Source organism: Apium graveolens, chromosome 3 (assembly GCF_009905375.1).
Source record: "Apium graveolens cultivar Ventura chromosome 3, ASM990537v1, whole genome shotgun sequence".
NCBI classification, from domain to species: Eukaryota; Viridiplantae; Streptophyta; class Magnoliopsida; order Apiales; family Apiaceae; genus Apium; species Apium graveolens.
The window spans coordinates 4,235,018-4,260,182 of record NC_133649.1 but is presented as its reverse complement, the minus strand read 5'-3'; positions in this window follow the sequence as shown (position 1 = coordinate 4,260,182).

Sequence of the window (25,165 nt, the reverse complement as noted above, 5' to 3'; positions counted from 1 at the left end):
ACCAATGCAAGGTTGGCCTCAGGCTTAGAGTCCCTTTCTCGCTTTAGTCAACGACATTCTATTGCATAGTGGTCGTAGCCCAGGCAGTTAAACCATCTCACACGACTTTTATCTCGACTCCAACGTCCACCTTGGAATCCAACAGTGCTCATGTTTCTCGAGTTTTGGCTGCTCTCCATTCCTCCTTTATATGATTTCCAAATCCACTCCTATCATGTGAGTAAGAGTCGTGGATTCTCGCTACCCTCTCATTTTAACCATTCCTCCTCAGTTAGCATTAACTGTCCCATAGCTTTCTCATTTGGCCCATTCATTCTTTCATCATGTGCTTTCAGCGAACCAACTGCTTCCTCTAAAGACATCTCATCCAAACTCCCAAATTGCTCAATTGTCGAGGTAATCTGTAAAAATCTTGCTGGTACTACTCTCAACAGCTTTTTCACCACGTAGCCTTCCTCTACAATCTCCCTAGAGCCTGAATGTTAGTAACTAGTCCACTCAATTTCAAGCAAAACTCATCTATTGTTTTCGCTTCTTTCATATTCATCGTCTCAAACTCTGTCTTCAAGGTTTGGAATCTCGCCTTTTAAACTCTTTCTGCACCCAAACACATTGTTATAATAGCCTCCCATGCTTCCTTGGTTGCTCCTTTCTCAGCCACAGACATTAATATGTCTTTCGGTATGGCCTGGTATATATATAGCTTCCAACGTAACTTTATCCTTCTTGACATCCATCTTCGACTTTGGATCTGCAGGCTCTATCGCTTCCCAAATTCCATGGGCTTGCATGAACACTCTCATTTTAAGTGACCACGATGTGTAATTGCTCTTGGTGAGCATTGGGTAGTTCAACACAACTTTCCCATTCTTGCTCTTATTTTCATCCATTGGCTTCGCTCTTGGTGGCATGTATTTTGGGTTACACCAGGATGTCGACTTTGATACCAAATAAAAGGTTTAAAGACTACAGGTGATGCACACACACTAAATCTGTATACCATTTCAGATGCTTAAATCGGAGGGAAAATAAGAAAACACCAGTTAACTATTGCAAAACACTTTATGATAAAGTTGGAATAAAAACATACAGGGAATAAAATGAAAAACACTCCTAAAAATAAGCAACTACTCTCCTACATAAACTCCACTACTTCTACCTATTCAAAAGATCCTAAAATAACTGAACAAAATCAAAGACTTATTCCTCAGAGCTGCTGATGTGGACACTGCAACACTCACACAGTTTAGATTAACACCCAACAAAATATAGTAACAGTGAATATATATACAATGTTTATATATTTTAGAATATTTATTTTCAACGATTATAGCAATTCAATAAAATTTATTTATAGTTTAACATATATATTTGAGTTTGGGTATATGCTTAATTTACATTTTTTTATGAGGAAGCTTACTTACATTTAGCTCTCCACTAATCTATAAATATCAAGCAAATAAATATGGTTTAAAATTTCAAAATACTATAAATTGCAAATGTGATATTAGAAAGAGGGCGAGAAGATAAAAATTATACTTAAATTTGAAGTTGACAAAATTGCATGGAGCCATACTAGTCATGACCAGTATTCAATAAAATCTGGCTACTATATGTGGCATGAGAGAAATGTGGGTAGAATAGTCAGGTGAAGCTACCATTGCCATATAAGGTTAAGATTTTTATTCCGAGATTGTGCAAGAATAATATCCCAGTTAGGCACAAGTTGAGTTGTAAAGTAGTCAATCTTCCTACCATTTTGACTATCATTTTGCAACTCAGTTTTGGCAATATACAGGAATAACTTTTGACATGCCTGATGTAGAATGTGTTCCAGAGTGGCTTGTGCAAAAATTGAATAGCACTACAATAAATGAGTTTCTTTTGATTACAAAGGTCCTCTGTGTTATATGGTTCTTCCGCAATAGAAATGTCTGGAATAACAAAACTTTCACTCATGTAGTTGCTATGGAATGGAGAAAAAAGTTCTTCTCTAATTAGAAGACTGCTAAGCTTACAAGAAGTGTGTTGTAGATATCGTCTGCAAACAAGGAATCACAATATCCTCCTAAATTGTTACTACCAGGGTTTGGTTGTACCAAACTCAATGTTGACGCTTCCATTTATAAAGAATCTCATAGGTTCTCTGTTGGTATGGTTCTCAGGGATCACACAGGCGCATTTATCTGTGGAACGGTAAGCTTTCTTCCAGGGAGTGCGTCGGTTTTTGAAGCTGAAGTTACTGCTAATTTTTTAGGGGAAAATGGCTATCGACTATGCAACATCAGAGAGTCATCATTAAATCTGATTTATTGCTCTCACTTTAAGCTATTCATCAGAAAACTGATTACCAGGTCGAAGTTGGTCATGTTATTGATATGTGTCGCCAATTGCTTCAACCTCATGTAGGCTTCTCTCTTTCTTTTTTTAAAAGATAAGCAAATAAGCTAGACCATGAGCTCGTTTTTACACCAAAATCTTTCAATAATATTAATACACCACCACAATAATAAGAGATTATTTTTATTTCTTAATAATAGAAATACAACTTGTTTATATATAAGTATTTACACACACAAGCTGCTGGTCGTTTACTCTCACTGTTGTTTTCTAATATCACTCAGTAGTATTCTTTCAATATAACATACTGGCTCTATTTATAACCTTCAAAATGTCATACTAACAACATGGATTACCTTATCTATATATTTAATAGATGCCAGCTTTGTCTTCTTTTCAAACCAAGTTGTTCTAACAGCCGACCTTTTATTTAGGATGATATAGCAGGTGGCAGTGAATGCAAACATCCTCAGAGAGCCACGTATCTTTCTCATATATCATTACATGCGTTTGACCATTTGAATAGGTTGACAATGATCTAGCACACCATTTTTTTTAATTTTTTTAGCAATAGCATGGTTGTATGTATTTGTAGTTTCTTAGCTTCACATATAACCTCTAAGAATTTTCCTTTTATGCCATCTTTAGCCTACCATGTTTTAAGCATGACTTCGTACATATTATATATGTTCATATTTCACACAGCTGTTTATTTAATATCTACTAAAAAACTAGTGCAAAACTATGTGGTTAATATTTATTAGGGTGGTGGAGAGTTTTAAATTCCAACACTCCCCCTCAAACTTGATTTGCATTCCGAGTTTGATTTTCATTTTGTAAAATATTTCCAGCTTCAACGGCTTTGTGAAAATAAACACTAAATTGTCTTCGGTCTTGCAGTGGACCAACTCCACAATTTTCTTGTTCACCTGTTCTCCAATAAAGTCATATTTTATACTGATGTGCTTGCTCCGACTGTGTGATACTGGATTTTTTTCCAAAGAAATTTTGGATTTATTATCCACATAAATTTTAACCAGACCTTCATTCGCAAGATTTAACTCGCCTAATATATAGCCTAGCCACATAGCCTGACATGCGTATATTGCTGCTGCCATGTATTCCGCCTCACATGTTGAGAAGGCAAATGTCTCTTGTTTCTTTGATGACCATGAAAATATTGCTTAACCGATATCCCAATGTGTTTTCCCGTCATTTAAATCACCACGATAATCACTGTCTGAGTGGCCAACTAATTCTGAATTTTGAGAATGTGTATAAAATAGACCATTATCATGCGTACCTTTAATGTATCTCAAAATTCTTTTAACTGCCATGAAGTGATCTTATTTCAGTTTCTCCATGTACCTACTAACCAATCCAACCGCATATATATATCGGGATGAGTGAAAGTTAGGTACCTCAGACTTCCAACCAAACTTTTGAACAATGTCGCCAATGTCGGATTTACCGACTCTCTCGTTGAATCAACTCAGAGCTTTATGCTTGCTTCTGCTGGCATGCTTACTTGCTAGCATTCCTCCATTCTAAATTTCTTTAAAATCTGTTCCGCATATTTTTTCTGAGACATAAAAATCCCTTCTTTATTTTGCTTCACCTCGACTCCAAGGAAGTATGACATTTGACCAATATCTGTCATCATAAATTCGTTAGTCATAACTTTCTTAAAATCATCAAAAATACCAGGGTTGTTTCCTGTAAAGATCCTGTCATCCACGTACAAGCACACGATAATAATATCTCCCCCTGAATTTGTCTTCGTATAGAGGGCATGCTCGTATGGACTCTTCACGAAACCATTTCTCTGAAAATATTCATCAACCCTTATATTCCATGCTCGCGGAGCTTGCTTCAAACCATATAAGGCTTTCTTTAGTTTGTAGACTTTATTCTCCTGGCCTTTTTGAACATATCCTGGAGGTGATTCGATGTAGACTTCTTCTTCGAGATAAACATTTAGAAATGCTAATTTGACATCCATTTGAAAAATCTTCCACTGATTCTGAGCTGCAATTGCTGTTAAAAGTCGTATGGTATCAACTCTTGCAACTGGAGAGAATACCCCGTCGTAGTCAATGCCAAATATCTCCTTGTAGCCTTTAGCCACCAACCTTGCCTTGTACTTTTCCACTTCTCCATCTTGATTCATCTTGGTTTTAGAGACCCACTTGACACCAATTGATTTGTGTCCTTCCGAAAGATCTGTGAGCTCCCATGTATCATTCTTCTTAATTGCGCCAATTTCTTCATCCATGGTTTTGTTCCATTTGCTTTCTTCAGGAGCCTCTTCAAATATAACCGGATCACATTCAACCATTAAATAAAAGAGAGAATATTCAAAAGATGTTTGTACCGGACTTGTTACTTCACAGATATTATCCAGATTCCGCATCTTTCTCGGTGCTCCCCCTAAACTGCTGCTTCCTCCTGTTGATGGTGTTGATGCGGGAGTTTGTTGAGTTGGACTTTGGGGAAGAGTTAGATTATCATCTCCGTCGTCTTCATTATTGGGGTTGTCACCGTCATCATCATCACCGTTAAAGAATAAGCTGGCGACTTTTCTTTCTTCTTCGCTCCATCTCCAGTAGTCCGATTCATGAAACTCAACATCTCGAGAAATGATTAATTCTTCGTGAGGGGATTATAGATTCTATACGCCTTGCTCCTTTTGTCTTATTCGGTAAAGATGCATTTCTCTTCTTTATCATCCAGCTTCTTCCTTTTCTGATCGGGAACGTGGGCATAAGCAATACACCCAAAAATTCTGAGATGTCCAACTAATGGTTGGCTCCCGCTCCATGCTTCATTTGGAGTTTTATTTCTGAAACTTTTTATTGGACATCGATTTAACAAATAAACTGCACATAGAACAGCTTCCGCCCAGAAAGTTCTTGGAAAGTGCTTTGCTTTCACCATACTCCTTACCATGTCAAGAATTGTGCGATTGTTCCTTTCTGCAATGCCATTTTGTTGAGGAGTATATGCCGTTGTCAACTGATGATTTATGCCATGTGCTCTGCAAAAACATTTGAACAAGTTTGAAGTATACTCGCGTACTCTATCTGATCTGAGTATCTTCAAATACTGGCCGCTTTGTTTTTCTGCAAGTGCTTTGAACTCCTTGAATTTATCAAGAGCCTCTGATTTTTCTTTGATAATATATACCCAACTTTTCCTGCTAAAATCTCTAATAAATATTAGGTAATACCTATTACCTCCAAGAGATTGAATATCAAACTGACCAGCTATATCTGTGTGAACTATCTACAATGGCCTCCTGGCTCTCCATGATTTTCCAACGGAGAAACTTTATGTGTGTTGTTTCCCCTTCACATATGGTTCACACAAATTTTCCGGTTCGTTGATTTATGGAAAACCGTCCACCATCTTTGTCTATGAAAATAATTTCAAGCCAGAAAATTCCAAATGACCATATCTCAAGTGCCACAGCCACGAGTAATTTTTAATGACCGACTTTAAGAACTTATGCACTTTCGTCTGCATATAAAGTTTGAACAAACGATTCCTTGACGTCTCCACATCTGCAGTTAATTCTTGAACCTGATTTCTGATGATGAGAGAATTATCCTGCATCTGAATATTATACCCTTTTTCCGCAAGTTTTCCAAGACTAATGATATTATTTTCATAGAAGGAATATAATAAACATCATTTATATACTCTTTCTCATCATTCTTTGACACAATTGTAATTTTACCTTTTGCTTTGACCGGAATTTTTGACGAGTCACCGAAAGTAACTTCTACGTTGATGGTCTCGTCTATCTCCGTAAATAAATCTTTATGACCAGTCATGTGATTGCTGGCACCTGAGTCAAGATACCAAATATTCTTCTTGTTTTCCTCGTTTCCTTTATAAGTGAGGAAAATAGCAGTGCTAACATTTTTATCTTCTTTTGCTGCAGCAAAATGACTTATTTCTTCCACCTTTGGTGCTGTACACTCATAACTGAAGTGACCAAATTTATTACAATTATAAGATTGAAATTGAGATTTATCATCTCGTTGAAATCCACCTCTTCCTCGGCCTCTAAAATTTTGACCACGACCAGATGATTAAAAACCTTCAGAATTCTGGCCTCTGTTGAAAGACTGCCTTCCACGTCCTCGTCCACCTCGGTAGCCATCTCAAAAGCCACCTTTGCCACGTACAGCATCGCTACTGCCAGAACTGTCACCAATGGATACTTTACTTTGCAACGCCTTCTCCAGATGGCTTGCATCATCATACTGGTTCATCCGTTGCTCGTGAGCTTGAAGTGAACCTACGAGCTCATCAATGGAAATTGTGGACAAGTCCTTTGACTCCTCGATAGAAGTAACAACGTAATCAAATTTCCTTGTCAAAGAATGGAGTAATTTTTCCATTACCCGAACATCATTGATACTTTCCTCGTTTCTTTTAAGCTCATTTGTCACCGTTTACAAACGCATAACAAATTCACCAATATTTCCAGAATTTGTCATCTTTAAATTTTCAAACTCCCCGCGTAGCACTTGGAGCCGCACCTTTTTTAAGTTTTTCAACTCCTTGGAATGATTTTTGCAAAATTTCCCACGCACTCTTTGATGTTTTTTCCTTCGAAAGTTTTCCAACGGTGGATTCATCGACACCTTAAAAAATCGTGTATAACGCCTTTTTGTCTTTTTTTCGGGACTCCTTTAACACCGTCTTCTCGGCATTTGACAAGACTGCTTCAACGGCTGCATCCGTGGGCTTGTCATACCCGCTTTCGACAATATATCACTTATCATAGGAACCGAGTAACACTTTCATTTGAATACTCCAGTTCCCGTAATTTGTACCCGTCAATTTTGGAATATTTGGTTGCACCATCGTCGTCATTTTTCACGAATAGAATCTTAGCTCTGATGCCACTTGTTGAAAACATAGATGGGAAGCATTAGCTCTGATTCCACTCGTCATCATTTTCGTGTGAAGCCTTCGAGTTTGCCCGCCTGTGTGACGTGTGGACACGAATGTAGCGGAAAATTGGCCCGAATAATTATGGAATGGTTTTGCTAAATTTAATTTCCACTGGGCTTGGGCTTTTAAATTCTTAATTTGTTTTTTATTACGAATTATTATAATTGATTTGGCGTAATAATAATCTGATTCAATTACGTATTTGATTATTAATTAACGCGTTTTATTTAATTACGCGTGAATTAGCGCACACGTTTATCTCGAGCCTATATAATATCGTATTAGGCTTAGGGTTAGGTATTCATTCGATATACAAATCACAGCCAAAATGACTTACGTTTTTCGGCTTTGTTATAAGTAAGAAAATACGTTTATAAAGTTTAAGATATTACATATACAAAAATGTTCTATATCTTATACAGTGTTCTAAAAATGTGCTTTGATATATACAATGTTCTAAAAATTTATATACAAAAACTACATATCAGTCCCTACTCCCTACAGTGAACAAAAACTATCTAGTATAAAATATAAGCAAGCTTAAACGGAGATGGCCCTGATCACTATAATGTTCATTAAGATGATGAGTGTGATCTTAGAAAAAACAGACACAAGTATAACATGCAATATATTAATAATTGTGTCCTTAAAAGTCAAAGAGCTTAATAAAATACCTCAACAATTGCTTTTTCGATCTTTGAAATAGAGAAACAGTTACAGGTTTGGAAATCTTGAAATATTGATTCCATAAGACCAGTTGTGAAGGGTCATTTTTGTTTGGATAAGCACCATCAGCTAGTTTTTGCTACTCCTCTCCTAGGCGGGCTCATGGGACCTCATCTATCCCGTCCATGGATTGTACCATATCAGTTACCTCATTCAGTGCCTTCCCCATCATTTCGTATGCTTGCTGTGGAATGCGGGCTCGAGTGGATAAGCTGGTCCATTTGGCTGCCTCCTCGGGTCCAAGAAGCTCTGGGGTTTGGGTACATCCATATCCTTCCCTTTTTTGGAATACGAGCTTTCAATGTTACTAAAATATTTCTTTTTCTGTGGGTAGCCGGAGACGGAGGTGGCTCATCTGGATCATATTGTGTAGCCATTTCCTGTGTAGCACGTTCCATAGCCTCCTACAATATGCAAGTCATGGGAAACAAATAAATTTTATAATATACAAGAAATGATATCACAAGAGAGGGGAAGCCTACAAAATATGATTTCCGATTTGGGTAAAATTTTATTCATTTCCACTTTTCAATAAACGTCACTTCATAATAGCTAGGTGACTGAGACCATAGCTTTTTAATCTATTCTGACCTGGATCTTCTTTATGCAGGAAATACATCGCTATATATGATCGCTGAAAACCCTAATATTTTATATGTGGTCAAATAAAATATCCTTGTAGAATGTATATTATTTTAAAGATTCTAACTAACTACGAAATTTCTCACAAATTTAGGATACAAAAGCTTCTACAATTAAATAGAGATTTGCTTACTTATCTTGATATGTCATCCACATCAAGACTTACACATTCTGGTTTGCTTAGAGCTTGGGATTCTTTGGAATTTGATATTATGGCCAATATGCAGAAAAAAGATTAGAAAAATTAAATTTGAAGCATATGGTAGAAAGAGTAAAAGTATCTAGGCTATGTATATCACGTCCGGGAGGTTTAGGCATTGGTTCTTATCTAGTCATCTATGTTGACTGGAGCAATTTTGCACAGAAGGAGTTAGGATTCTCTTTTAAGATGAAAATTAAAATTAAAAAAAAACGTGCCCGGAAAACCAATAAAAAGAAGTAAAGGACTCGGATTATATGCTTATAGCCTAAATGCAACAACTCCAAATAGGCCAATGAAACTTGTAAGACAAATTAATATGTAAAATAAGAAATAATATATATTTTAAAAGAGGTCCGAATATGACAAATCAAGAGCATAATAAAAGCAAAAATAGAAGAGATTTTATTTAATTGATACCTTTTTTGAAAAAGTAGCAAAACCGAGAGAACATGGTTGCTGTTTTTGTAAATTTTCATTGAGGGCAACCTCCTCAACTTTATGGGTCAAAAACATGCATATCTCAGACATGATAATCAGTGTCTAAGTTGCAATCGATACCTTTTTAGCTGGTCTCAGGTTGGAGTTCGTAGACATTAGTGTTTGTCGCTTGAAACCCTAGCCGACGCTATGTGTATCGTTGTTCGCTTATAAGAGGGAAGATATAACTGATGTAGAATAATAAGAATGAAAATAAAAATAAAATATTTTTTTAGTATTTATAAAAGTCAAAATTCGACCAAAAACGGTCATTTCGATATCTGACCAGCTCCGGTCATTTTTTAACCAATCACTGGTATAAGACCAGTAGCTACTGGAACTGCTCTCCGAACTGCAATTTTTTTTCTAAACTCAAACAACATTTATATAACAACAATTCATACGCTCAATCTCTATTGACAATACATAACAACCACAATTCACATAAAAATCAAAATTTAATTCATAATTAAACAATAGTTCCAAATTTGATACAATAATTCATAAAAAATACTATATATTGAAATCACTCATCACTATCACTTCGCTCATCAACACTCATGTCTTCATTGTTATTTTGATCTTCATCGTGATCTTCCATAGTGAAGTCATTTTCATAATTTCTCAAATCAATGAAAAAGTTGGAAGGATCATTAATAACTACGGTATCCACATGTGATGATGAAGCATTTGATGTATCATTTTTCAAAGCGGCGTCACTAGATGGATCATTATCATTATTTTCCATATTTTCATCTATTTGCCGACTCTTTGTTGTAAGCACCGTGTACCATTGTGATTTTGCATTTGTAATACTTGGTACATAACATACTTGATGGGCTTGGCTAGCTAATATGAAAACATCTTCAGCATTTTGTCCTGATCTAACATCCACAGTAGTAATTCTATTTCTATCCATTTTGACATGCGTTGTGTGATCAAACCAATGGCATTTAAATAAGATAACATCATGACAATTATGGTAGTGTAACTTGAGAACTTCAAGTAGTCTTCCGTTGTAATTTCCATAGCTCTCTTTGTAAGAAGATCCTATAAATGTATATATGTAAGCAAAACTTAGATACAATTTGTAAGGTGATTAATGAACTTTAGACTTTTAAATTCATTATATTATTTACCTATCACAGCCACGCTCGAATTTTGTGAAGTGCGTTCATTGAGATTTCCGCATCAAACTTGTAGCCATTACAAAGACACCCTTTATAAGTTTCCACATCCTCCATTGGACCTCTATTTAAATCCTTGAAATTAGGATTAATGACCCCTCTGTTACCTGATCATATGATAAATAAATTTAAACATATAAATAAACATATGAGTACCATAAAATAAAATAAGAATGTAAATATGATGTGCACTAGTAATCTGAATTTATATATATAAATGTATATTGAGAAGTACCCTTCTTTCCATCCAATTTATGATTCTTTCTTTTTGATACATTTCTTTTTCAGTATCATTGAATTCCAGATGATGCTTGCAAACCAGCTTGTAAAATTCACTAAAATTACAACAAAAATAATTAATCAAATAAAATAAGGTGGTCTTGAGTAATCAAATACAAGTAACAATTTTGGAACTATAAATATGACTAATAATGATTACAAAAACCATACCTCAAATATATGACAACTTCTGGTGAATTAATGAGTACGTAATAATTAGCAAGCCTTTTTTCTTCATCACCCAAAAGTCTATGTCCCGTATGCAGCTGAGGTTTTGTCGGATATCTATAAACTTCTAACAAATTGGGATTACTAAATTTTTTTTGGTGCCTCATTATGACGCAACTTATTATGCATTATTTTGAACTTTTCTTCGAAATACAAAGAGCAAAAGTGTACACTTTCCTCCTCAATATTGCGTCCTGCCATTGTACCCTCCAGCCGAGCTTTATTTTTAAATTTCATTTTTAGACCATGCAAGTATCTTTCAACAAAATACATCCATCTAAAATTTGTTGGGCCACCTAACTTACACTCAGTAGCCAGATGCACGGGCAAATGTTCCATTGGATCAAAAAAACCAGGAATGTATATGATTTCAAGTTTGGACAAAATCTTTACTATGTCCTTCTCCATTTTCTCCAAATCAGTGAATTTGATGCACATAAATCTTGAAAGAAGTTGGAAAACTCAGTAAGAACATCACCCACATGCTTCAGTAGAAAGTCACGACAAATAATAGGCAATAATTTTTGCATAAAGATATGACAATCATGTGATTTCATTCCTTGAACAGTGTGTTTTTCAAAATTTACACACCTTGATATATTTGAAACATACCCATCTGGATGTTTCAATTCTTTAATCCACTTGAACAACGTGTGAACTTGTTCTTTTGTCAGCACATATAACGCATTTGGCTTTGTGCCATCATCTTGTATTTATAAATCATAATGTAGACCTAATTCTTTACAATCTTCTCTTTCTTTGTCTTTATCTTTGGTCTTATTTTTATCACCTAACATTGTGTAAAAAATGTTATCAAAGATATTTTTCTCAGTATGCATGACATCAATGTTATGGTAGCTCGAAAAAAGGAGAGAGATGAGTGCAATTATGTGCCACATCATAGTCTCTAGGCTTTCTTCAACTCATTTTTCCAGGGGGAGGAAACTGTATATCCTCACAAACAGCCCTTGCCAGTAATCTTGAATGTCGAGTTATGACTGAACGTGTCTCTCTACTCCCAAACTTAGTACTCCTTATCAACGGATCATTTGATTCCAAGAAATATCTAGTAGTGCCATAGAAATTAGGTTTACCACCATGCTTAAGTTGTTTTCCTTTCACATCTCCAACACATATATGACATGCCAATTTACCTTTAGTTGACCATCCACTGAGCATGCCGAGTGCGGGAAAATCACTAATTGTACACATCAAAGCTGCCCTCATCATAAAGTTTGTACAAGATAACCTATCATATGTTACTACCCCTATTCTCCACAAAATTTTCAATTAATCAATCAATGGTCGGAGATAGACATGAAGATCTTTTATCGGGTTAGTAGGTCTGGGAATAAGAATAAGCATAAACATAAATGGAGCTTTTATGCATATGGATGGTGGAAGATTGTAAACAACAATGATCACAGGCCACACAGTGTAACCTCTCGCGTGTGGATCACGAAATGGATCAAATCCGTTAGAAGAGAGGCCAAGTCTAATATTTCACATCTCTCTTGCAAAATCAGGAAATCTAAGATCAAATTGCTTCCATTCATCTCCATCTACTGGATGAGATAATTCACCTTCAACTACAACTCTGTTGTGGTGCCACTTCATATATTCTGTGGTCTTCTTAGCCATAAACAAACGTTGTAACCTTGCTGTAAGAAGAAAGTACCGTAGGATCTTTTGTGGGATCTTCTTTTTCTTTGGATCTTTTTGTACCTTGTATTGGCTTCTATTGTATAAGTCATAATGTGTCTTTTTGCTATTTTCCTTGTAAAATAGCGTGTAATCATTCTCACAAGCATCAATCTTTTCATATCGCATATTCAATGCACTTGTCATCTTTTTGACATCGTAGTATGTTGAAGGTAGTTTGTGGTCATTAGGCAACACCGACCCAATGAGTCCAAGAAACTCATCAAACCCCTTGTTACTACAACCATGCCTGCTCTTGAAGTGCAATAACTTGTTTATAAATGATAATGTTGTAATGTTGGCATTGTTTGGATAAAGTTGTTCAGAAGCATTGTCAACCATCTATATTCTCAAAATTTGCATGCGCCTCTCTAAAGTCTCTAAGCATTTCATGGGCATCATACATATCATCATCTCTATAACCAGTATGACTAGAACTCGACCTAGCTTGGACCCGCGACCTATTTCTTTCCTCATGCAAATTCCATGTTGTATACAATTCTATAATACCGAATTGATAGAAAAGATAGGTCATCATTTCTGGTTGAAAAAAGAACAGGTTTCCACACTCATTATATGGACATCTTATGTTACCTTTTGAATTTTTTTTCTTGTAAGCAAAATCAATGAATTCTTTTACACCGACTTTGTATTCATCCGATACATTATTCCTTTCATCAAGCCAATATTGCATCCAACTTCGATTAGATGCCATCTACAAAATATGCATATTATGCAATTATAATCCTATGTTAAACTTTCAAAATAATTGAGTTCATTTTCAAACTATTAACAAATACACATTATGATTGAGTTAAACGCTACCAAGTACAATAATAATACAATGATACTTACAATACCGAATCATCATACTCATTTCGTAAATTAACAATTCTAATTTCACATTCATGGACATATATTTTTTGAAAAAACATGAAAAGTGAGCTAAATAATTGACTAATATGCATATCAAAAGTGGTCTAAATGTCACCAAGCACACCAATTTCAAAATTATACTTACAACAACAAATAATCACATTGATTTCGTAAATTCAATTTCACCCCAAATGATGTTAATACATATTTAGGAATAACAAACAAAAAACACAAAAATATATGATAAAAAATAGTTATTACCTTGATAGAAGTTGCACAACAGTTGCTTGGAGGAAGAAAAATGGCGGAGGAGAGCAATAAAGAAAATGAGGCCAATAGAAAAAAGAAGCAATAGGTTGTTAGGTTTTAATCTGGTCTACAAAACGACCAAAAATGGTCGCTTATAAAAACATCCACGTGGCATATATATGTGACCAAATATGGTCATTTTTAACGAAATACGTGCCTACAAAATTACCGGTTTTCGTCGCTTTGGATATCCACGTGCAACAAATATAACCAGATTTGGTCACTTGTTTAACTGGTGTGACCAAATTCAGTCGATTCTACTAATATATGTTGTGACTATATCCGATTGTTTTGTTCCCTTAAAAATGACTGAACACAATATTTGATCATTTATATCGTTAAAATTGACCAAATGTAGTCGCTTTAAATATAATTTTAATTAATCTATTTGACATAGAGATGTTATGAGTTAGTATATCTTTCTAACTATTGTATTTATTTATTAGTTTTGTAAATTTTAGATCAGTACATTTGGATGGTCTAAATTTCTATTTAGTAACTCAGAAGTGTTAACCCTTAAATCGAACTACTCAACCCCAAACCCTGAATGGTATAATATTTGACATGTTATATTATTACTTTGTTAATTTCTATAATGATCAATTACTTGTTTATATTTATAATACTATACATAATTTTTGTGATACTAACATAATATCTAATTATTAGTGACTGCATTCAGTAGTTCAGACCATACCAGCAAGAATGACTGAAATATGTGACTAAATTCGGTCGCTTGGTCAGAAAATATGACCAAATTCAGCCACTTCTATTAACTAGTAGCGACCATGTCCAGTTGTTTAGTCTCGTAAAAATGACTGAAAACGATATTTGGTCATTAAGTTTTTCAATTTGACCAAATATAGTCACTTTTAATATAAATTTCAATTTATCTGTTTAGCAATAGAGATGTTATGAGTTAGTATATCTTTCTAATTATTGTACATGCTTCTTAGATTTTGTAAATTTTAGATTTGTACGTTTGGATGGTCTAAATTTCATTTTTAGTAACTCACATGTGTAAACCCGTAAATCAAACCCCTAAGCCTTATAATATTTGACATGTTATATTATTACTTTGTGAATTTCTTCAATGATCAATTAATTGTTTATATTTATAATGCTATACATAATTTTTGTGATACCAAGGTAATATTTGTACAATTTTTAAATTTAATTTACGTTTTACCGAATATTTGATGATGAAACTAGGATAAATTAAGTCTCTAAGACATCCTTGATACTTTCGACTGTATTTATTAATAATTCCACATGTCAATTCGGGCGGAACAATAATTTGATTAACTTTTAAATTTTTTTTAATATTTATTACATTTTTCCATATTCATTATAATGATAAAAAAATATTAGCATTTTGAATAAAATTTAATTTTAATAAATTATTGTGTCTAAATTTAGTTTTAAAAAAATAATGAATTTACTTTGAACATTTTTGTAACTTTTCATAATTTTAAAATATAATTAATATATATTTTAACAAAAATTGAAATCTACATATGATCAAAAATTGTGGTTTAAGTTGTGACCGCACATAGTCATTACGTTATTTTGATGTATTCACATCAACAAGTCCAATTAAAACATCACACATCAATTGTCACGTCATTTGTACAAATTTTTTGTACACAATTTTGTACAAATATTCGGATTAATAGACGTAAAAAATGGAAATGTGGGAGGAATATTAGTTCGAAACATACTGCTCTTGCAGCATCCTCTTCAGGAAAAATGTTTCAGCTCCCTCGAACCAAACCTTTTAAAATTATTCGGAGACAACGATTAGAGATCTTTAGCAGTTGCTCCTCAAGTGTGAAGCACTCCACCGGTATCCACCAAGAAAACAATGTTAAGGAGGAGGAAAGAGGTGGAGAGAATTGGGTTTTCCAAATTTTTTGGGTTTTGGGGTTCTCAGGTTCGAATAAAAATAGGGTCTATAATAGTGTATTTATAGGCAAAATTTTCAGCTGAAATTTTCCCATAAATATTATTATTATTATCCCATTTATTATTCTCATTAATAATTAAAACACCTTTTAATCATTAATCCTTTTTCTAAACACTTTAGAAATAATTCTCTCTCTTGATTTAATTTCCAAAAATTAAATCCTTAATTAATAATATTAAGAACTTTTCTTAATTAATTTATAATCAATTAAATCTCATTTAATCAATTATTAAATTTGCCAATTAATTATTTATTTCACAAATAAATAATTATTAACCATTATTAATTAATTCCTCCACCATTAAATCATTCTCTTTTTATGGTGTGACCCTGTAGGTTCAATATTAAGCCGGTAGTAGAAATAAATAATAATAAAACTATTTTATCATTATTTATATAAATTCTCTAATTTATTAAATATGATTAATTAATTAATCACATTTATTCTACATCGTGAGTGATGCTTCTCAACATATCGCGACTATCCGGATAATATGAATTCACTACTTTGAAATACCAAGAACCTGTGAGTGAATAGTTACGGTACAATAAACTCCTTCTACCCTACAATGTTCCGATTAAATACAAGGCATGGATCTCGTGTCAAGCCTATCTAATTCAATCACTTGCTTACCATTTACTATGCGTAGTTCTATGCAAATTAGAAACTCCTTTCTAATTTCATTCACTCTGGCCAGAGATTCCTGAACTAGCATAAGTGGATCAGCCTTGAACATTCGCTTCCTTCACTGGAAGGGGTAGATCCTTTATTGATCATACACTATCTTCACTGGCCAGAGATGCCCCCACACCGGCCATCGGTAGCTGCGGGGAATTGTACGGGCCGGTAGTTGAGCAGGAGATGGTGGTGATTTCTCAGTATTCGACATGATTGTGTAATTTATTATGTATTTGGGGTCGAATCTGTTTATTTTGCTATGCTATCTTTGTTTAGGTTTGACATAGTTGAAGTATATTATATAGAAGAAAATTTATGTAACGTTGGGCGGCTATATGAAGGCAATGTTCTAAAAATCCCCTATTATAAAAAAATCACAATTAATCCCGGATGAATACTTAAAAAATATTTGGCTGATCTATTTTTTGAAATCCGATTAATATTTATAAATTATTTTTGAAATATATATTTTATAAAAAATAAGGTACATATATTAAATATTATTTAAATATTTAAATATATCCGATTTTTATTCCGATTAATCCCAATTTTCGGATTAATCCATAATCGGTACCTAAACCGATTAGTACCGATTACCGATTTTTACATCCATGTACGAAGATAATTATTATCATCTCTAATACGCTAGACGATTTATTCTTATGTATATGCTGCCAATTGTGATTACCAGAGAGATGGTCTTCCAAGTTAATCCTCCTCCTTCCCTCCCGAATATTTATATTTGTGTTTGACATAAAGTTTAAGGAAAATAATAAAATAATTGAGAAAAGTTAAAAAAGTAAAATAATGGAATAAATTAATATTATATGTATAAAGTGAGTATAATGGAAAGAAGTAAATCATGTAGTTATTTTAAAAATTATAAAAACTTTGTAATGGATGTAGTTATTTTAAAAATTATAAAAGGTTTACAATTTTTGAAAATTTTGAAATGTAAACAATTAGAAGACATAATCCAAAAAGAAAAGTGTAAACAAATACGAGGGACAGAGGGAGTATATTAGAATTTGAGAATAAAATTTGATGCAAGTGATTTTTAGCGTAAATTAAATAATAATATTTGTATTTTCGTAAATATATTTAATTTTCTGTAACTATAATAATACTCTCTATAAGTTAGAATTCTCTCGAACTCCCGAAAGAAAAGGAATTATAAATAGATTTATACGAAAAACTATTTATGTGAAATAATCTCAGAGAAAATTATATATATAGGGTAAATAGTTGTACACATGCATGTTGAGTAGGATGATTTTATCAATCCCAAAATGGATCACGTTGTGCATGAATGAATAATAATTACAGATCTGAAAATGGATTACGTGGGGCATGAATAAATTATAAACAGAAGGATAATTACAAATAATGCTATGACAATTCAACTAATTAACATGATATTATATATTTATCACCATTTATACACGTAGAAAGAAAAAAATGCATAATACCAGAAAAGTCTACAGAAAACAAAAAAACACATAACGGGTCAAATTATATAAATGAAGGGTTTGTGTGCTCACCGGCACATATAACATTAAAATTTATTATTTTATTTGAATACATTTTGATTGGTGTATTTGTTGTAAATACAAGGGGTTCATCATTATAAGAAAAATATAAGCCAATCAAAACAAATTAAATTTATAAAAAAATTATGTAGTAGGTGCACACCACATAAAAAGCGATAAATAAATTAGAAGGATTCACGTTTCAGCTGTAGAGAACAAGTTTTCGATCTATAATGATTATAAATAAACCACGTGCACCAAAAATACCGGCGCGAATCGAACTCAAGATACTTCATTACGTATACAACTTCATACCACTACACCATATTGTCACATGTGCTTTTTAATATACACATAATATGTAAGTGTGCTAAATCAATATTTTATTTAACTTTAATGGTAGTTACTTGCATTCCGCAAAAAAAATAGTTACTTGAATGTTTGATCAGTTAATTTTAAGCAACTTAATTCCAGATATAAAGTTAGGTATAGTACATAAATGCATTATTATCTTATTTATTAATCATTTTTTATTCTGAAAATATATCTTATATATTTTTAACATATTTTTTATTATAAAAGTAATTAAAATGCATATGTATAATTTTTTTAAAAAAATATTGAAATAGAATCGCTTATATATAAATAATCTATATTGGTATTATATATTTAAAAAAGTTTGAATTATAATGAGTCAATACATTTTAGTTTATTTCGAATTTGAAATCAAAACTTGGCTTATAGTTAAAAAAATACTCAAAATTTGACTACACGACCCGGCCGAAAAACATCGTCATATTCTACGTTTAGTAAATTTAAATTACAAGCTCGGCGAGAATATCTTACTAATAATGTGAAATATTTTAATATCTTATGTTAATATAAATTAATGTATGTGAGGTTTTTATAGGATCAAGTCAATTGATTATTTGTATTAAAATTACTAACTTCACTAGTAGCGTATTACAATAATGTTTTTGGGAGTTGTCCCGGTTTTAAAAATATCAAAATTTGATGTAAGACCTCACGAGAATTGCTAAAACTTCGATGATATATTAAACCTGTTTATTATTCATTTTTCACTTAAAAACGACTAGCAATATTCATTGATCAAGAAAATATTATACAAATATTTTTAATTATTTTAATATTTTCAAATTTTCAAATAAAAGTTATATCTATACAATATTGTAGCATTTGATTCAATGCATTTTATACTATTTAAAGAAAAAATATATATATTGTTCAATAACTTGAAGGGATTAACCGGTTCAACTGATATTTATAAAACTTTATCCTCTTAAAAATATTAAACTTTTTCAACTCCGTGGAATGATTTTTGCAAAATCTCCCGCGCACTCTTTGATGTTTTTTCCTCCGAAAGTTTTTCAAAGTTGGATTCATCGACACCTTGAAAAATCGTGTATAATGCCTTTTTGTCTTTTTTCCGGGACTCCTTTAACATCGTCCTCTCGGCATTTGACACGGCTGCTTCAGCGGCTGCATCCTGGGCTCTTCATACCCGCTTTCGATAATATCCCAATTGTCGTAGGAACAGAGTAACACTTTCATTTGAATACGCCAGTTCCCGTACTTTATACCCGTCAATTTTGGAATATTTGGTTGCACCATCGTCGTCATTTTTCATGAACGAAATCTTAGCTCTGATGCCACTTGTTGAAAATGTAGATGGGAAGCCTTAGCTCTGATTCCACTCGTCGTCATTTTCTTGTGAAGCCTTCGAGTTTGCCCGCGTGTGTGACGTGTGGACACGAATGTAGCGGAAAATTGGCCCGAATAATTACGGACTGGTTTTGCTAAATTTAATTTACATTGGGCTTGGGCTTTTAAATTCTTAATTCATTTTTTATTACGAATTATTATAATTGATTTGACGTAATAATAATTTGATTCAATTACGTATTTGATTATTAATTAACGCGTTTTATTTAATTACGCGTGAAGTAGCGCACACGTTTATCTCGAGCCTATATAATATCGTATTAGGCTTAGGGTTAGGTATTCATTCGATATACAAATCACAGTCGAAATGACTTAGGTTTTTCGGCTTTGTTATAAGTAAGCAAATACGTTTATAAAGTTTAAGATATTATATATAATTTACCACATATTTATTATAATATCTAAAATAATTTATGGGCTTTGTTATAAGTTATAAAATTTAAAATATTAGCGTCCCTCTAGATACTTAACATTGAAATATAAAATAGAAAGTTCGGCATCCACTCTTATTTAGGATAATTTCATAACTTATTTAGAAAAACAATTCGGAATAAAAGTTTACACATTAAAATTGTTTTTTAAAAAAAATGAGTTCATGAACTATATAAGATAAGAGTTTGAAATGTTAATGTGTAGTTTTAACAAAAATGAGTTCCTGAACTATATTATATAAGAGTTTGAAATGTTAATAATCTACTCGGGGAGCATGATTTACCACATATTTATAATAATATTTAAAATAATTTATGAATGTTGCAAAACATATCCCAAAAACATATTTAGCATATATATAAAGTGCACATTAATAAATCTAATATTAAATATGAAATAAAATTATTATTTTCTTCTCAATTATCTTAAGTTCATGATTTAGTATACATAAAATGTTTTTGAACATGTATCATACTAAAAATAAATATATAAATTAGTTTATATAAAATAATAACTTTGTAACAAAAATTACTTAAGAATATCAGATAATTTAGTTAATCCTTATTTTTAGTGTGAAACAAAACTTATAAAATAATATTTGCTTGTGACATCCTTATTTTTTTATTTTCGGGTTATACATTAATTAATATTATATATTACGATTGAATTATATATGATTTATAGTAATAAGAGACGTCGTATAAGTTAAAGTTGTTATGCAACTTGCAATTTTTGTCAAAAAATAAAGGGCACTCATGCCTTAAATATTTTAAGTCATAATCAAAACAAAATTTGATTAAATAATCAATATTTGTACATATAATAATTCTTCATATGATTTTTTTCATGTGTCAAAATGCATTACTTTTTGTCCATTTAATTACTAATAACCAAAAGTAAGTAAGAAAAAGGGGATAAATTTTACACCAATTTATTTATACTGATGCACTATTGTGGGTATCATGTATGTTACATAATATAAATAAAATACTTAACTATTACATATTTTTAAAACAAAGAGGATCATTCTACACAAAATAGAAATCATCCTCATTATTATTAGTTTAACAAACCTCAGAGTTATTATTGTTGTAATTGTTGATATTATTTAAAATAAAATACTCCTGGAGGACTTAGTTTGGCACCAAATTCTGAGAATCCAAAAGCTAGGTTCAGATACTAGCCTTGCCTTTGCCTTTCTCGCTAGGAGTTGAATTCTTGTTCAGTCCAAACTTCCGAGCATGACTAGCAATTTGTGCAGGTGTTCTATGGGGCAAGTAGTTTCTTGATATTGCTGTCCATTGTCCTTTTCCCTCTTCTACTATTCCTCTCAAGACTAACCTGATGTATATAGTGAAATCAATTAATAAACAAAATAATATAGGCTATTAAAAACTAAATTAACCCACAAATATGAATATATGCTAGCCTATGCCTATTCTCTAAACATGATTTGCAACTGGTAATAATATTAAAAAATTAATATTAGAATTAAGTAAATAATTGAAGAAATGATTGAAAGTAACTAAGAAGTAAACATACTACCTGTGTTCCTGGTAAGACCATGGTGCTCGCCTTTTCCTGGGCAGAGGAATCACTCTTGTATTTCCAACAGATTGGTCATCGCAAGAGTTTGAGTTTTGAGAGTACAAATCCATAGGTGTTTACAACTTATATTATATCATAAATGAGATAAAATATCATTAGATGTAAATATTAGTGAGGACAATGAGGTGAGTAGTGTGAACTTATATAGGTACTTTTGAGGGTCTACAATTAAATATGAAATCCAAATTCAGGCCCATACGTGTTTATAACAACAGATATGGATTGTAACATATGGATTGTAGGAAAAAAGTCCAAATATGGGGGATACATTATTATAACAACATATATGGATTGTAACAGATATGGATTGTAGGCAAAATGTCCAAATATGGCGGATAGTGTTTATAACAACAAATATGGATTGTAGGCAAAAAGTTGCACATTTCTAGAGATAAAATTGTCATCCATAATATATTATTTTATTTATATTTTTTAAACAAATTCGTGATAAATATATTTATTAATAAAAAACATATCAAAATGTATGAATATAGTAGGTTAAAAAAGTTATATTTACCTTGTAAATATCAACTAAAATATTGATCATATGTGTTGTTCATTTGTACACACATAAAATTTGTACTCAAAGGTTTTAGTTACTTTTATTTAAAATTTAGTGAAAAGAGTAATTAAATATGAATTGGCAATCAAAATAATGAAATGTTAGTTTTAAAATTAATTATAACATATTAAGAAATTATAGGGATTAACGTGTTTAATATGTTTTTGATCTTTCTCACACAAATATAGTAACAGTGAATATATATGCAATGTTTATATATTTTAAAATATTTATTTCAATGATTATAGTAATTCAATAAAATTTATTTATAATTTAACATATATATTTGAATTTGGGTATATGCTTAGTTTACATTTTTTTATGAGGAAGCTTACTTACATTTAGCACTCCACTAATCTATAAATATCAAGCAAATAAACATTATTTAAAATTTCAAAATACTATAAATTTTAAATGTGATATTAGAAAGAGGGTGAGAAGATAAAAATTACACTTAAAGTTGAAGTTGACAAAATTGCATGGAGCCATACTAGTCAGGACCAGTATTCAGTAAAATATGGCTACTATATGTGGCATGAGTGAAATGTGGGTATAACAGTCAGGTGAAGCTACCATTGCCATATAAGGTTAAGATTTTTATTTGGAGATTGTACAGGAATATATCAATCATATATCTTTTCTTCCAAGTATTCTATTCTTCATAGAATTCCTTCTTCATGCATATCTCTTCTTGCGTTTGTCTTGATCTTCTTTCCTCTCAATCAGCCGCCTTCCTTATCTGAAAGTCTCCTTAAGTCCTGATATTATCTCCTGATAAATATCTACTGATAACTTAAATTCTGACCACTTAAGTTCAGACTTCAGTATAAGTACTGATTTCCAGTTAAGTACTGATTTGTCCTGTTTAAGTAAGATCTGAAAACTAAACACAAATCATATTAGACATGACATTATCAAATATATCTAACAGGGTTTGTGCTTCCTCAGACATGATTGTTTGGATCTAACTGTATGTGTGTTAACAGATAAGCTCTGATACTACTTGTTAGGTCACACAACACTGTAGAAGGGGGTTGAATACAGTGTTTATACAATCAAATCGATTTAACACAAGTATGTAACAAAGATCAAGTATATTCAATAAACTCTGTTACAATATGAACTGTTGTTCTCTCTCAGTGATGAACAAATATCACTAAGAGCTGCTAGGTTACAATGTATAATCTTCTTGATAATGATAACACATATAGTGTAAACCCTAAGTCTGTGTTTATATAGTACACAGTTACAAGATATATTCTAATTGATATGGAATACAATTCTGTCTCCTAAAATATATCAATCAGATATCTTCTACAAGTCTTCCAGTCTTCTAACTCTTTCCATGCATATATTCTTTTGTTTTAGTCTCGATCTTCTCCTGTAAATCAGCTTCATTCCTTAACTGAAGTTCTTCCCGCACTTAAGTTTCGATATGACCTTAAGTTCTGATATTAAGCTCTGACTTCAGTAAGTCCTGATTTTAGTAAGTCCTGATATGTCCTATTGTTAAGTTCTGAAAATGAAACACAAATCATATTAGACATGACATCTCGAATATATCTAACAGACTTGATCTGTGACTTGTAGATATCTTGACTTAAAACATTTTTCGTAAAACAAATTTATTCAACTCCAAGCTTCTTCACTTTTTCTCTGAGGCATGATCTTGTTGATCTTCTTCCAGAGTTTATTCTTAGGCTTGAGAATGTTCACAGAAAAATAGTCCAGTCTGATCTTTAACATTTTTATAGACTCAAGTAATACAATACAAAATAAAAATTTAGACTATCATACAACTAAATCTTAAGGTTGTCAATGTGACTTAGTCTTGTTATAGTACAGACATGTCTTGCACAACAATCTCCCCCAATTTGTGTGAAGATTTCTTATCACAAATTAATGCCTGTTAACAAGACTAACCCCAAGTTACAATAGATAATAAAAGAAAAAAATGTACAAAAATTGATAGACTTGATAATTTTTAACATTTATGCAATGAGCAATTACATTGGTTCAATAGAATAAAAACTAGGTGAAATCCTCATAACCTGGTTCCTACCATTTTGACTGTCATTTTGCAACTCAATGTAGGCAATATACAGGAATAACTTTTGACATGCATGTAGAATGTGTTCCAGAGTGGCTTGTGCAAAAATTGAATAGCACTACAATAAATGAGTTTCTTTTGATTATAAAGGTCCTCTGTGTTATATGGTTCTTCCGCAACAGGAAAGTCTATGGAATAACAAAACCGTCACTCATGTAGTTGCTATGGAATGGAGCAAAAAGTTCTTATCTAATTGGAAGACTGCTAAGCTTACAAGAAGTGTGTTGCAGACATCATGTGTAAACAAGGAATCACAACATCCTCTTAAATGGTTACGGCCAGGGTTTGGTTGTACCAAACTCAATGCTGACGCTTACATTTATAAAGGATCTCATAGGTTCTCTGTTGGTATGGTTCTCAGGGATCACACAGGCGCATTTATCAGTGGAATGGTAAGCTTTCTTCCAGGGAGTGCGTCGGTTTTAGAAGCTGAAGTTACTGTTATTTTTTAAGGGAAAATGGCTATCGACTATGCAACATCAGAGAGTCATCATTGAATCTGATTTATTGCTCTCAGTTCAAGCTATTCATCGGAAAACTGATTACCAGGTCGAAGTTGGTCATGTTATTGATTTGTGTCGCCCATTGCTTCAACCTCATG